Source organism: Aethalodelphis obliquidens, unplaced genomic scaffold, assembly GCF_003676395.1.
Source record: "Aethalodelphis obliquidens isolate GAN/ISIS:26980383/991018 unplaced genomic scaffold, ASM367639v1 scaffold5, whole genome shotgun sequence".
In the NCBI taxonomy this organism is placed as follows: Eukaryota; Metazoa; Chordata; class Mammalia; order Artiodactyla; family Delphinidae; genus Aethalodelphis; species Aethalodelphis obliquidens.
This window is the reverse complement of record NW_020837949.1, coordinates 77,792,659-77,805,580: the sequence shown is the minus strand read 5'-3', so window position 1 is coordinate 77,805,580 and position 12,922 is coordinate 77,792,659. Positions and strand designations below refer to the sequence as shown.

The 12,922-nt window shown below is 37.2% G+C and overlaps 1 protein-coding gene and 1 non-coding gene across 5 annotated transcripts in view; one reads left to right on the top strand and one right to left on the bottom strand.

Moving 5' to 3' along the window:
- The window catches only part of SEMA3D (semaphorin 3D), a 209,297-nt gene that overhangs the window by 91,481 nt on the left and 104,894 nt on the right, over positions 1-12,922 (bottom strand). The gene's annotated exons all lie outside the window — the stretch shown is intronic.
- LOC113618630 (U6 spliceosomal RNA) lies at positions 2,103-2,209 on the top strand. Its single transcript, XR_003432064.1, has one exon. It is a non-coding gene; the product is annotated as a U6 spliceosomal RNA (small nuclear RNA).

Below are 12,922 nucleotides of genomic sequence, written 5' to 3'. Positions count from 1 at the left end.
TACATTTTCAGTTATTAATTTTAAGTCATACAACTGTAACTTAAATTGTGTCATCCTAGTAAATGAAGCCATAAAACTAAAAGGACAAGCTTCCAACAATTGGGTTTTTGATTAGTGGGTAAATGTTATACGAAGATATTCAAGCACTGAGAATTTGTTGGACTCCAAAAACCAATTTAAATATATCTTCTAATGTCTGTTTACAAAGCAGATTTTTTTCCCCAAAATGTTATCTCACTTTTCATCATTCACCTTCAATCCCATAAAGTCTAAAACCTGTTAAAAACAAAAATTATCCTTGGATCATTATTGTTATAGCATGGGAATTCTAAGATAGTATCACAAAGACAATTTTACTTCTTAAGGAAACATTTAAGCCTTAAAAATAAAGTTATTGAGGCTACATACTGGCTTATTTTGACACAGTGCTGTCAAGAATTTAGGAATCACAAATAGAATTATCATAATAATAACAATGTAGGAGACATCTGATTGTCTTCCAGACTGTAAACATTTACTTAAAAGGAAAAAAAAATAAAAATCATTGTAGTTGTGCCAATATTTAAAAAGCTATCATTTTAATTATGATTTATGGTGAGATTTTCTTTTACTTGCCCATTCTAGTCACTAGAATAAGGGTTTTTTTAAAAAATATTCCTTTTGATCCCTTTTGGTAAACAATGTGAAGAGATAAAATTTCACATAACTCAATCTAAAAATAAAGCAAAACAAAAAACAACCAAGATTTCCACACACTCTTATACTTACATAGGATTGGCAGAAATATGTTCAAGTAACATATTTGTTTTTCAATAATCTTTTGAAGTGACATATATAATGTGACATATATATCTCTGTCTTTATCTATCTGTATAAAAGCATTCCACCACTGCCGTATATTTCTAGTCAAACCGTGTGTACATGTGTAGATGGATACAGAGGGGAAAAAGAGTGAGAAACAAAGAGAGATAGACAGATACATAGAGGGAGAGAGAGATGTTAATAACTCTGATTGGGTATAGAGTATTTCATATATAGTATCAAGTTTCAGCATCGTTTACACAAAAGCCCAAGAGGTACCTGAGATCTTGAAATTATTTCAGTAGCCCAGGTAGTACACTTTGAGATTGCCTCACTCTCACACAGAAATCACACCCCACACTTAAAAATACAAAGTCCACAATATCTATAAAAGGCCCTCTTGATCATTAATTAGGTAATGGGAAAGTTTTGAGGTAGTGATTATTACTACTCTCTTTGCTTGCTGAATTTGTCAAAAGTAAGATGACATACACATTTTCTTGCACTTTGGTGCTTTGAACACACAGCATCATGCCATATTAAAAGTTCCATTAAGCAAGACAAGCAAAACACATACCACTATTTCTAAAACTTGATGCAGCTGTATTACTTCTTTAGAAAGTTACCCACAGACATTTTTCTTTCACTTATCAAAGAGAGGCATACCAGAAGCAGAGGTGCTACTTGCATAACTGCCATATTTTAATTGTCCTGAAATATTCCCACAGAATGCTGGTTCTTAACATTGTATGATGTACCAGATACAGCTTTTAAGCTATCATTTTGGTGGGAGTAGTCTTCAGGACTTTGGAGCCCAGACATCAAGGATATCAAATATGTACAAAGCTGTTCTCTCCACCCACATGTAGGACAGACATCAGAAATCAAACAGATCCTTTCTGTGGACCCTGATAAGCCCAAGAATTTCTCTCAACATAGTTATGTACTGTGTAACCACTAATTGATCCACTACAAAATAATTAGGGGCTGCAAATTGGTTTTAATTTGAGTGCTAATCTTAGAGATCAAGTTGGTAACAGAAAACTACATGGGAAAGAAGAGAAGTAAGTAAGTTTACAAAATGTCTCCACTTGAAGATGATAATTTATGGGTTAAAGTTTTAAAACAAGTATGTCTGATAAGTCAGTTTCCATATTCAGCAATTTACTGACTTAATCATGTTAGTATGTTTATGTTGTTTTCATAGTATTTCATAATTGAAATTGATCATTTCCAAAAAATTAATTTTTGCCTGTTACACTTGGAAGGATCAAATACTAACCTCTAATAATATATATGTAGTGCTCACTTTGGCAGCACCTATACTAAAATTGAAATGACATAGAGAAGATTAGCCTGGTCCCTGCACAAGGATGACATGCAAATTTATGAAGGGTTACATATTTTTAAAAAAAGAATGAGTAAAAATATGTACGTATCTGTTTCCTTCAGAGTTATAGAATGTAGATTACTAGTATGAAAAGAGATCACTCTGATGAAATAAACATTGTCTTCACTGTCACTTTACATAGGCTTATATGCTATAAAGTTAAATTTTAAGCACATTTTTCAAAAGAGATTTAATATTAATTTCCTTATGAAACAATAGCAGGAGCTGTATGCGTTTAAAAATACAACCTATGATCTAGTTATCTTATATTGATTTTATTTGCTTATCTCTATCCAAAATCCAAAATGATTTGTTTTTTAAAGCATATTTACTTCACTTTGAAGACAAATAGGCAGGAGGAACTCACAGTAAAATGCTGCAATGTCTCTAACAATTACTGTTTCATTTATAAGTTATATAATTCATTAACAGTTATCATTTCATAACGTGAAATGGCAGGCACTTTATTTTTAATTATTTAATCTTAGGCAAGTTACAGAAACATTCAAATAATGATAAGGCCTTATAACAACATCCTAAGGAAATTCTAATTATATCTGCTCTTTGTTTCATCTTTGGAAAAGCAATTTAATTGACTCAAGTTAGCAAGTGCAAGGTCAGTCAAATGCCCTTTGGCCTAATTCAGAGATGCCAGGACAACTGAATGGAATACACAAGAGGAAGTTACAACTTGTTCATAAAACCTAAGTAAAGACAAAAACTCACAGCCTTAAAAATGCAAGTGGCCACCTCTGTCAACGAACAGGATTCAAGTTCTTGACTGGTTGTAAAAAGGTTGGGAAAATGCTGCTCTAGATGCCGTATGATACAAGGATTTGAACAACAAAGGGAGCAGTGACTACTCGAGTCTCAGTTCCAAGGACAGAGAGAGGTAGGAGATCGGAGCTCAAAGACCGAAGTACTGGGAAAAAAGGACAGGAGAGCCAGCGGTAAAGCACGTAAAACTGAAGGCGGCTGGGGTAGAGACTGTTACAGAAGGGAAGTTTCAGTTCTCAAGGTTTGCGTCTAATCGCCCACATAGCTTCATTCATGAAGTCTTGGGTGAGAACTGTCTCTCCCTTTCCTGTTTTAGGACTCAGCCCAAAGCCTCTTTGACGTTTAGCTTTCTTCCGTCAACCAGCTCCAAATTCCAGTACACTCGCGTCTACCACATCCATCTGCCCCCTTCTATTTGCAAGTAGATTTAGTTTGGGACCTTTTCCTGGCATAAAGAGCAATGAACTGCAGTGGAATTGGAAGACGTGGGTTCGAGTCTCTACTGCACCGCTTGTTAGCAGCGAGTGTTGCACTGCCAAATATCATCTTAGCATTAGCCCCAGAATGAGTTTGTTCTGCCTGGAATGGCAGGAGCTCAATAAATATACTGCATGAAAATGAGAAAAATGCTACTGTATCATACAAACTAAAACGAAATTTAAGAAATCCACAAATGGGTTGGTGATTTTGAACTTGTGGTGCAATTACACTTGTGGATAAATTTCAAAATTTTGTGAGGAATACAAGTCACAGTCTCCCTTCTCTCCTTACAGGAAGTATATGACTCATTAAAGCTGAGAAGTATATGACTCATTAAAACTAAGTGACAAGGGACCTTATGTTTTCTTCCTACCCTCCTTAGCACCTGGCACAGCCCACATACATAAAAAGTACTCGGAAATTATTGAAAAGTGATCTGCAAAGTTTCCTTTAAAACTGGAGACAGAGACAGAGTCCTTGTCGAGTTCCGGCAGAAGTCTGAGCAGTCTGACAACATCCTGACAGTCCATTACAGTGACCAGATGGGACCTGCACATCAGCACCCGGGCGGGGGAGCCCGCCCATCCATGAACGAGGCAATTGTTTCACCTCTGTGATTACTAGACAGCATGTGCTCCGCAGGCAATAGGAGCAGATTAATCACCGTGAACTAAGCAGGGTGCCTTATACCAAAACTTAATTTATTGGGGAGTCCACAGGATTTCCAAGGGTTTATATTTTCTTTATTTCAAGTATTAACTAAGAATAAAGAGTGGCAATTTTCTTTTGTCAACCATGACTTGATTTCAAATGAGAATTTATTTATTCTCAGTCTTTTCGCCTAAATAATAGGCTTCCAGGGTCACACGTTAGATGAGAACGTCTTATGCAGCCGTGAAGTGAGTTAATGAACTAGAGTCCGAAGGTCATTCTGATTTATAAAAGCATTTCTGCTTATACTCAATATAAAGCAAGCAAGTACAGGATCCCCGTGTATGAAAACCCTCGTTTTAGACTTCCTTAAGGAAAGGGAAATAACAAAGTCCTTTTCATGCTACACAAAAAAAGGGTGTTTAAATATGCCACTGAAAATTATTATAGTTAAAATTATAAACTCATTTCGATTAGTAATTTTTCTAATAATGATTAAAATAAGAGAACATTTTGATGAATTTCAAGTAAACTGACTAATTTTTATAATTACGTACCTCATTTTCATGTTAAATAAGGAGAAAAATAATACGAAATTACATTACAATTGCTGGGAAGAAGGAAAAAAAAACGTTAATAGAGTCATTCCATGTTTATAAATGTGACAGTCTGCTCAAAAAGAAAGTCAATCTTCTTAAGAGTGTCTGAGTTCTAGCTTTTAAGTGTTTTAAGTTTACCAATGTTTCCTTTTAAATAGTTCTGACTGGTTTTTGGTTAATAAACAAAAGCATTAAAGTTCTTAAATGTGAGGACCTAAATTTTATTAGCAAGGTGAAATGAAATTATCTCAAGTTATTCCATAAAAACATGGAGTTCTCTTTTAGGTAGGTTATACATTTATATTGCTTTGATACATTGCTTTCTCATTTTAAAACCCATGGAAAACTTCCTTGTTTTCTGCCAGAAACATATTTAGTGCTTTTTACCTTAAAAACAAACGTCAATTACATTAAACATAAAAATTTTAAGTATTATACTGCTTTTGCCTTCAACACTGTAAATTTAACTAATACGTTTTTGTTGGGGCCCGGTTAATAATCTTCACCTTTGTTTAGTTAACATGACAATTCTTTGAACATTTTATGTAAAACATTTAATTTTCACACATATCAGTTTCAAGAGAAAATATTTTTAATTAAATAAAAATAAAAAAGATAAGTATTGTCTCAAAATGAAAGTAAACTATTTGAAGACTAATTGTTAGATTATTTAAAAATGGATCACTGCATGTCCTACACTCTCGTTTATTAGATTCTTGGTTACGGCTTAGCTTTGCTAGAACCCAACAGAAATAATACTATTGAAAAACATGGGAAACAAGATGTAAAACAGCAAATGTTTTGAATAAGGCTATTAATATCCAAAATGCAAATAATACTAATAAGGATACTGACATTCCCCATTTGGTTACTCCTATGATTCTAGCATGTATACATCAGGAATGATATACAATGAGCTTGACTGTTATATTTGGAAGTGAAGCAAAATTCTTTTGAGAGCTCATTTTATGGCTTAGATAGTAAAGCAAGATGTTAAAAAAAGAAATTTTAGCTGAGAAAAAATTTAAAATGAGATGCTAGCTGAGGATGCAAAAATCTTCAAAGTAGGTGGCCAAGAATCATTTAGATGATTTCACCTATGTTCAAGCTATACGATAGTTGGACACTGGGACTTACAAAGTTTTTTCCTTTCCCTTTAGAAGGATATTTTGTCTGAGACAGTTGTGTCATGTGTCTTACAAGCCCCAGGGTGAGAAGCAGGTGCCAGGGAAGGGGCTTTGATGGGACCTCGAGAAGCACTTACTGTTGAACATGCCATTTGTGGGACATTGTGGACAAATGTCTAAAGGGTGAGAGAGACTGAGACAGGTTTCAGTGGGCACAGAGGCCAGGCTCAGTGGCTATACTGATATCAACCTGAACTTCTAGAGTGTGCCAGGAAAATACAGAAGACAGCTTCCTATGGAACAGATGGGAGACATGGTCATGCAAAAATTTGATGGCATGAGGTCACCTTAGGTCCTGTTCAAGAAGGCTGAGTGAAAAGACTTCAGAAGTTAACACCTGGTGGAACTGCAACCTGTCTCAGATAAAGAATGAGGACACACCAGTCAGAGGAGAAATGCAGTCACGCTTGTCCAGAAAATTGCAAGGGAAAGAAGTCCAGAAAGAGGAAATTCCAGAAACTCACAGAGGGGCCAATGAAAGAAAAGTCACCCTTCTTTAAACATCTGACAAGACCAGAAAGTTGAGAAGTGAGGTCCCTCTGACAATGGCAAAAGACATTTTCCTGAACCCCTCTCCTCTTCTCTTCTCCTCATACGACAGCATAGGGTCAGACACTGACTGTAACAGCTTAGAGAAGAAGAGGAATGCAGTCAGGGTCAGGAGAGAAGAAGCCTCTGAACAACTCCCTTCTCAGGAACCTGCCCTCCCTCCCATGGCGTGCCCAAATGGGGACAGGTAGAGCGAGCGAAGGTTCAATTTTAAATGAGGTTGGACACTCTGTTACATTAGACTGGACCTTTTAATTGCTGGAAAACAACTGTCTGTACTCTCTAAGAGTGACCTTGAAAGCCATGGGGTCTGCTGGAGTCATCAAACAGGTCCAGGGAGAAGACCCAGTCCCACAGAGCAGATTGAAAGGGACTGTGGGAGGTAAAATAAGTTGTTTATTATTATACCCCATGAGTTGACATAATGGTTGCTGCTGGATTAGTAGGTAAAATAAATAACAACTGTAGTCTCAGAATAAGTTTATTTCTCACTGGTCTATTCATCTGTCTCTATAACCCACTTGAAAAACAAGAGAAGACAGAAGAAAGAAAACCAAGAAACAAATGCTTCATTAATAGATACAAAAGCAGTACTTAGCTTAATAAATCATTCCCTTTGTGACCTGTTTGCTTACATCCTGGTTTAGAGACTCACTCCACTTAAGCATGGTTTGAACTGCGTCCAAAATGAGTAACATTTTCAGATGGAAGGATCCCAACAATTCATTAACTCAAGAAGCCAACTAAGTAGCATAACCAGAGAGGATTGGACATTTTTTTTTTTTACTGTCAACCATGACTCCATTGAAAAAAAGGGAGAGAAGGAGAGAGGGAGAGACTTTCAGCTTGTATATATTACTCCTAAAGTTTACATAGAGAGGGCTCTGGATTTTACATGAATTATTGCTAGGACAACTTAAGGCCAGCTGAGGTAGAGAAAGTTCACTTGTAGTCAGTGACAGATGCCATGTAGTTTAGGATAATTTGTTTAGAAACCATAGGTCCTTAAACCATATTGTACAAGTGTCAAACACTTTCATTATTATGATGTCTACACTGAACAGGTTTCTCATGCATCACTTATAAATTAATGATAAATGGATATAAATGTCTACAGTTGACCACATTTTTCAAGGACTACTAAAATTCCTCTGATTCTAGAGATGGGGTACGTTAAGGGCAGGGAAACAGTTTCTTTAACGTAAACTATGAGAAATTTACACATGGAGGGGAGGAATGACTCTTCTACTCTATTTCTCCAACATGTTTTCCCCCGTCCTAGCTGGACAAGGAAATAATAAACCTTGCGGTCCAAATACAAACTGTTTAATTAAAGTGTTAACAATAATTTACATTTACTCATCCATTTTGGACTAATTCAAATCCCATGCACAGCATGTGATCTTTTTTCCCCCTCCCTGAATTCCTATGTGATCTGTCTCATTATTTTGGACATTTAAAATTTTTCTGACTTGTCTTATTTTAACTGTGTTATGTCTTATCTTCCTAAGTAGGGCATGAGCAATGACAAGACCTGAGTTTTATATTCTGTTAGACGTTCTTAGCACCAAGAGTAGATACTCAAATTTTTCTATGAAAATAATAAACAAACAAAAAACCCTGACTAAAGTGGGACAAAATAAAGAAAACTATTCAAAGTTCAGTTACTAAAAAGTATTCCAAGTTTTACTTCTACAAATACATACAATAAATTTCAATCCCAGAGACTGACAAAACCAAATCAATCAAAGCAGCATTATTCTAGACATAATTCTGCTAGAAAATACTTTCAATGACACTTGTCATATTTAGTTATTTGATTTTTTAAAAATATGTTCTCTGTACATTAAATATTTAGTGGATAATGCTAAAAACTAGGACTACAGAATAATGATGTAGTCTTTAATTCTCTGAGTTAAGTTGTAATGTATTCCCTCCTGACGATGTCACCCTCAACAACAGTTAACAATACTGAAGGGAGAAAACTGACAGAGTATCAGCAAATGCGAAGAAATCTGCAGCAGATTAGATTTTACAAAACTTAGATTAAATAATCATAGAGAAGTTTTATAGAGGCAAACGAACTCTTATATAAGCAAGAGAAGTATTTGTACATGTTAGCAGATTTTTCAATCTTTACAATGCAGTGTGGAGAAAAATTATTTCAAGGATTTTTACTTGCAATGAGTGCTTTCCAAGATATCTCCTGAAAGAAAAATAAATCCTTCCAGAAAATTTCCTTGTAGAACTAGCTAATCTTTATAATTTTCTCTGGAGAGAAAATATACACTCTTCTTTCTGATTGTCTGAGAAAACTTTTATGATTGCTTCAGGAAATCTACGTTAATTAGAAAAAGAAGTCCCCTAAGCAAATTACTTTTTTTCAGAAAACTTGTTTTCTACTCCCTCTCTTTAAGTGTAGTGATCAACGTGATTGATTCCTGAACACTTCTTCCACCTAAAGCAGTTGATTCATATAAGCAAATCATAGTTTCCCCATCACTCTTTCAAGTAAGCTTAAGAATTGGAATTGACATGTTCCTGGCCAATGAGATGTGAGGGAGAGTTCTTTAAAAGGTTTCCTTGGTGGGCTTCCCTGGTGGCGCGGTGGTTGGGGGTCCACCTGCCAATGCAGGGGACATGGGTTCGTGCCCCAGTCCGGGAAGATCCCACATGCCGTGGAGCAGCTGGGCCCGTGAGCCATGGCCGCTGAGCCTGCGTGTCCAGAGCCTGTGCTCCGCAACGGGAGAGGCCGCAACAGTGAGAGGCCCGCATACCGCAAGGAAGAAAAAAAAAAAAAAAAAAGTTTCCTTGCTCCTAAGGATGAGACATAGTGAGAAATGGTCTTTTATTCCTTTACATTTCCTTGTCTGAATGTGACTCATGAAACTGTTATAGCCACTTTGCTACCAACCTAAGGATAATGCCAACACCAACAATGGCAGACAGAAGAGACAGAAAGAACTGGATTATTCACAACATTGTTAAGTAGATGATATTACCATTTACATAGCCACTCAAACTCTGTACATTATTCTTATTCTATAATATAACAAATTTCCTTATTTTTTACCAGCCCAAGTAAGATGTCTTTTAAGCTGACAGCACACTAATTGATTAAAGAGTAGTATATTGGTCTCACACTCAAGAGAAGAAAAGATAACAAAATTACCAACTCAAAAAACAAAATGAACATTATTTAGTATCCTTCATGTGTAAGACACTGTAGTATGTACTAAAGGAGAATCAGAAGTGTAGAAAAAATAGTTCCCCTATTCAAGGAGTATATAATTAAGAGGGTCATATATTTACACAAATGGATAATAACAGTTCTATCAGATAGGACATCTGACACTGGTATAAATATATAAAATGCTCTAGTAAACACAAAGAAGAGTTATGTCTCCTGAGGTAGAAGAGCAGTATTAGGTAAGTGCCTTCAAAAACAAAGAGTGAGATGAGCAAGAAAGTGAATGTCAATTTCACAAAGTTGTAGCAAAAGCACAAAACTTGAAAGCTCTTCATTTTGTAACATGGCAGTTAGAGTAAAAGAAAGAGAGAAAGAGGAAAGCAGAAAGTAAAGTACTCGTGAGGGAACGAGGAAGAGTGGATAAAAATGAGACTGGAAACCGAGCAGAAATGGGTAGGAAGGGCCTTAGAAGTCAATACTGGAAACAGAGCAGAAATGGGTGGCAAGGGCCTTGAAGTTTATTCAAGTTCCTTGGAAATCAAGAACTCCCAGAAGCGTGTAAACAGGGAAGAAATATGATCAGATTTTTGTTTTCTAAGAGATAATACGACGCTCATGGTGAATGGATGAGATGGTGAGAAAAAGGAGATTCTCTTTCACAAGATAAACCCAGATGAATAATGGCATTATCACTTACACTAGAGAAAAATATTGAAGGGCCTGCCACCTTCTCAGCATGGCCTATCGGCTGAGGCTTTTGTTGGGACTGCGTCACAGCTTGGTCCTCCCCTTGTCTAATGCTACTTCCTTAGTGATGCCCTCACAAGTGTTGATCCCAAGAACACTCCCTTACAAATATCCTATAAGCTAATCTTCATATCATAGTTGGCCTCTGGGGGAACTCAACCTACAACAAAACTGTTGGGAGTGGTTAAATACAGTTCCACATCTTTGTCCTTGGAATGGGATCACTTATGTCTGCATCTGATTACTCCATTTTGATCTAGTGTTGCATTATCTGTCCCAAACCTGTCCCAGAGAGGAATCCACAGGGTACCGGAACTAAAGAGAGGCCTTAGGGAACAACTCTAGAAAAAGCCTACTTAAAAATTGAGGCATCACATCTCTGGTGATGCTTATACTTGCCCTTAGGTCTATTAAGTCCCTGTAGAAATAATTTTTTTAAAAAAGATCAGAATATTACCTCTCATCAAAATCTCAGAGAGTTAAAAAAAAAATTCAGTCTACTTAATTTTTACTTTCTAGATGGAAGAAATGCCCTGAAAGGTCTAATTTTGACTTTCTCCCTCTACAGCCATTTACTCATCAAAGTTTATTGATCATATACCTGCCCCATTCATTGCAGAAGACTCAAAATCTAGTCTGAACAGAGTAAAGATAATAACAAGGATATTATTAAATATTTATTATGAAAATACTTTTGCAAACGATAATGCTATTACTTCTGGTGATTCCACTCTAAAGGCTTGTGACAAATATGAAATGGCAATGGCTGTTTTTCAACAGGCACTTCAAATAAACATATATCCTAAATTTTGATACTTCAAATACCCTCTATAGAATTTTTTTTTAATTTCCCAGAGGGAAAAATTCCCAACCAGTCACTCATAACTCAATTATGTGTTGTAGATTGCTTTAACTCTAAAGAATACAACGGACATCCTTCAGCCCCAGAGTCCCAACATGTGTGGTTTCTTCCACAGAGCAGTCTGGATTTTTGCGGAGGGGCACTGAGCCAACGCAAACCACGTAGGTCTAAACACTGCTAAACTACTACATCTTGACACTTACTTGCTACTGTGGAGTAAGTACCTTTTAGCACTGGTGTGATTTATATCAATTTTAAAGGTGGATACCTACATAAACATAAATTCTTACCTTTACATGCATAATCCCTTTATGAATGGTTCATTTTACAAAGATAAAGAAAAATCAGTTAGGCAGAAAATCTCTAGTACAGACCCTAATTTTATAATGTGTTCAAATGACCATTTATTTCAATAACATCATATGGGAAAGCAATATTTCACAAACATTTATTTTATTAAATATTAGCACATTTCAAGCATGGAATATGGCCAAAGAGAGATTTGCTTAAAATAGCCACAGAAGGAAGTTAGCTATCAGAATTTATTTTAAGCAATGATCTAATACACTCAGTTCAGATAAATGGACTTTTTCTTCCAATCCCTGAAGGCAGAGAACAGCACAAGAACAAATTCCCTTAAAAGTATGAATTGATTTTTGCTATTTTGTAAGACTGAGACATATTTAGAAAAATGCTTTGTTAGCTATGTAGCATCTTTTAAAGCAAAACTGCGAAGTTGAATGGGATTTTCTTTGGACACTTTCATAAAAAGACTCATCCCCTACTAAGATATTTACTGATGATTTAGATATTAGTTGATACCATCTATAGGCTATATACTAGAAGCATGAGTACTTAAAAAAAAATTCCTAAGGAAAAAATATACCCTTAAGAATAAATGGGGAGGACCTTCAAGATGGCGGAAGAGTAACACGTGGAGATCACCTTCCTCCCCACAGATACACCAGAAATACAGCTACACGTGGAACAACTCCTACAGAACACCTACTGAACGCTGGCAGAAGACCTCAGACCTCCCAAAAGGCAAGAAACTCCCCACGTACCTGGGTAGGGCAAAAGAAAAAAGAATAAACAGAGACAAAAAAATAGGGACAGGACCTGTGCCAGTGGGAGGGAGCTGGGAAGGAGAAAAGGTTTCCACACGCTAGGAAGGCCCTTCGCGGGCGGAGACTGCAGGTGGCGGAGGGGGAAAGCTTTGGCGCCGCAGAGGCGAGCACAGCAACAGGGGTGCAGGGGGCAAAGTGGAGAGATTCCCGCACAGAGGATCGGTGCCGATCGGCACTCACCAGCCTGACAAGCTTGTCTGCTCACCCGCCAGGGTGTGCGGGGCTGGGAGCTGAGGCTCAGGCTTCGGTCGGAGCACAGGGAGAGGACTGGGGTTGGTGGCATGAACAGAGCCTGAAGTGGTTAGTGCGCCACGGCTAGCCGGGACGGAGTCCAGGAAAAAGTCTGGACCTGCCGAAGAGGTAAGAGACTTTTTCTTCCCTCTTTGTTTCCTGATGCACAAGGAGAGGGGATTAAGAACGCCGCTAAAAGGAGCTCCAGAGACGGGTGCAAGCCGCGGCTATCAGCGTGGACCCCAGAGACAGGCATGAGACGCTGCTGCTGCTGCTGCTGCCACCAAGAAGCCTGTGAGCAAGTACAGGTCACTATCCACACCTCCCCTCC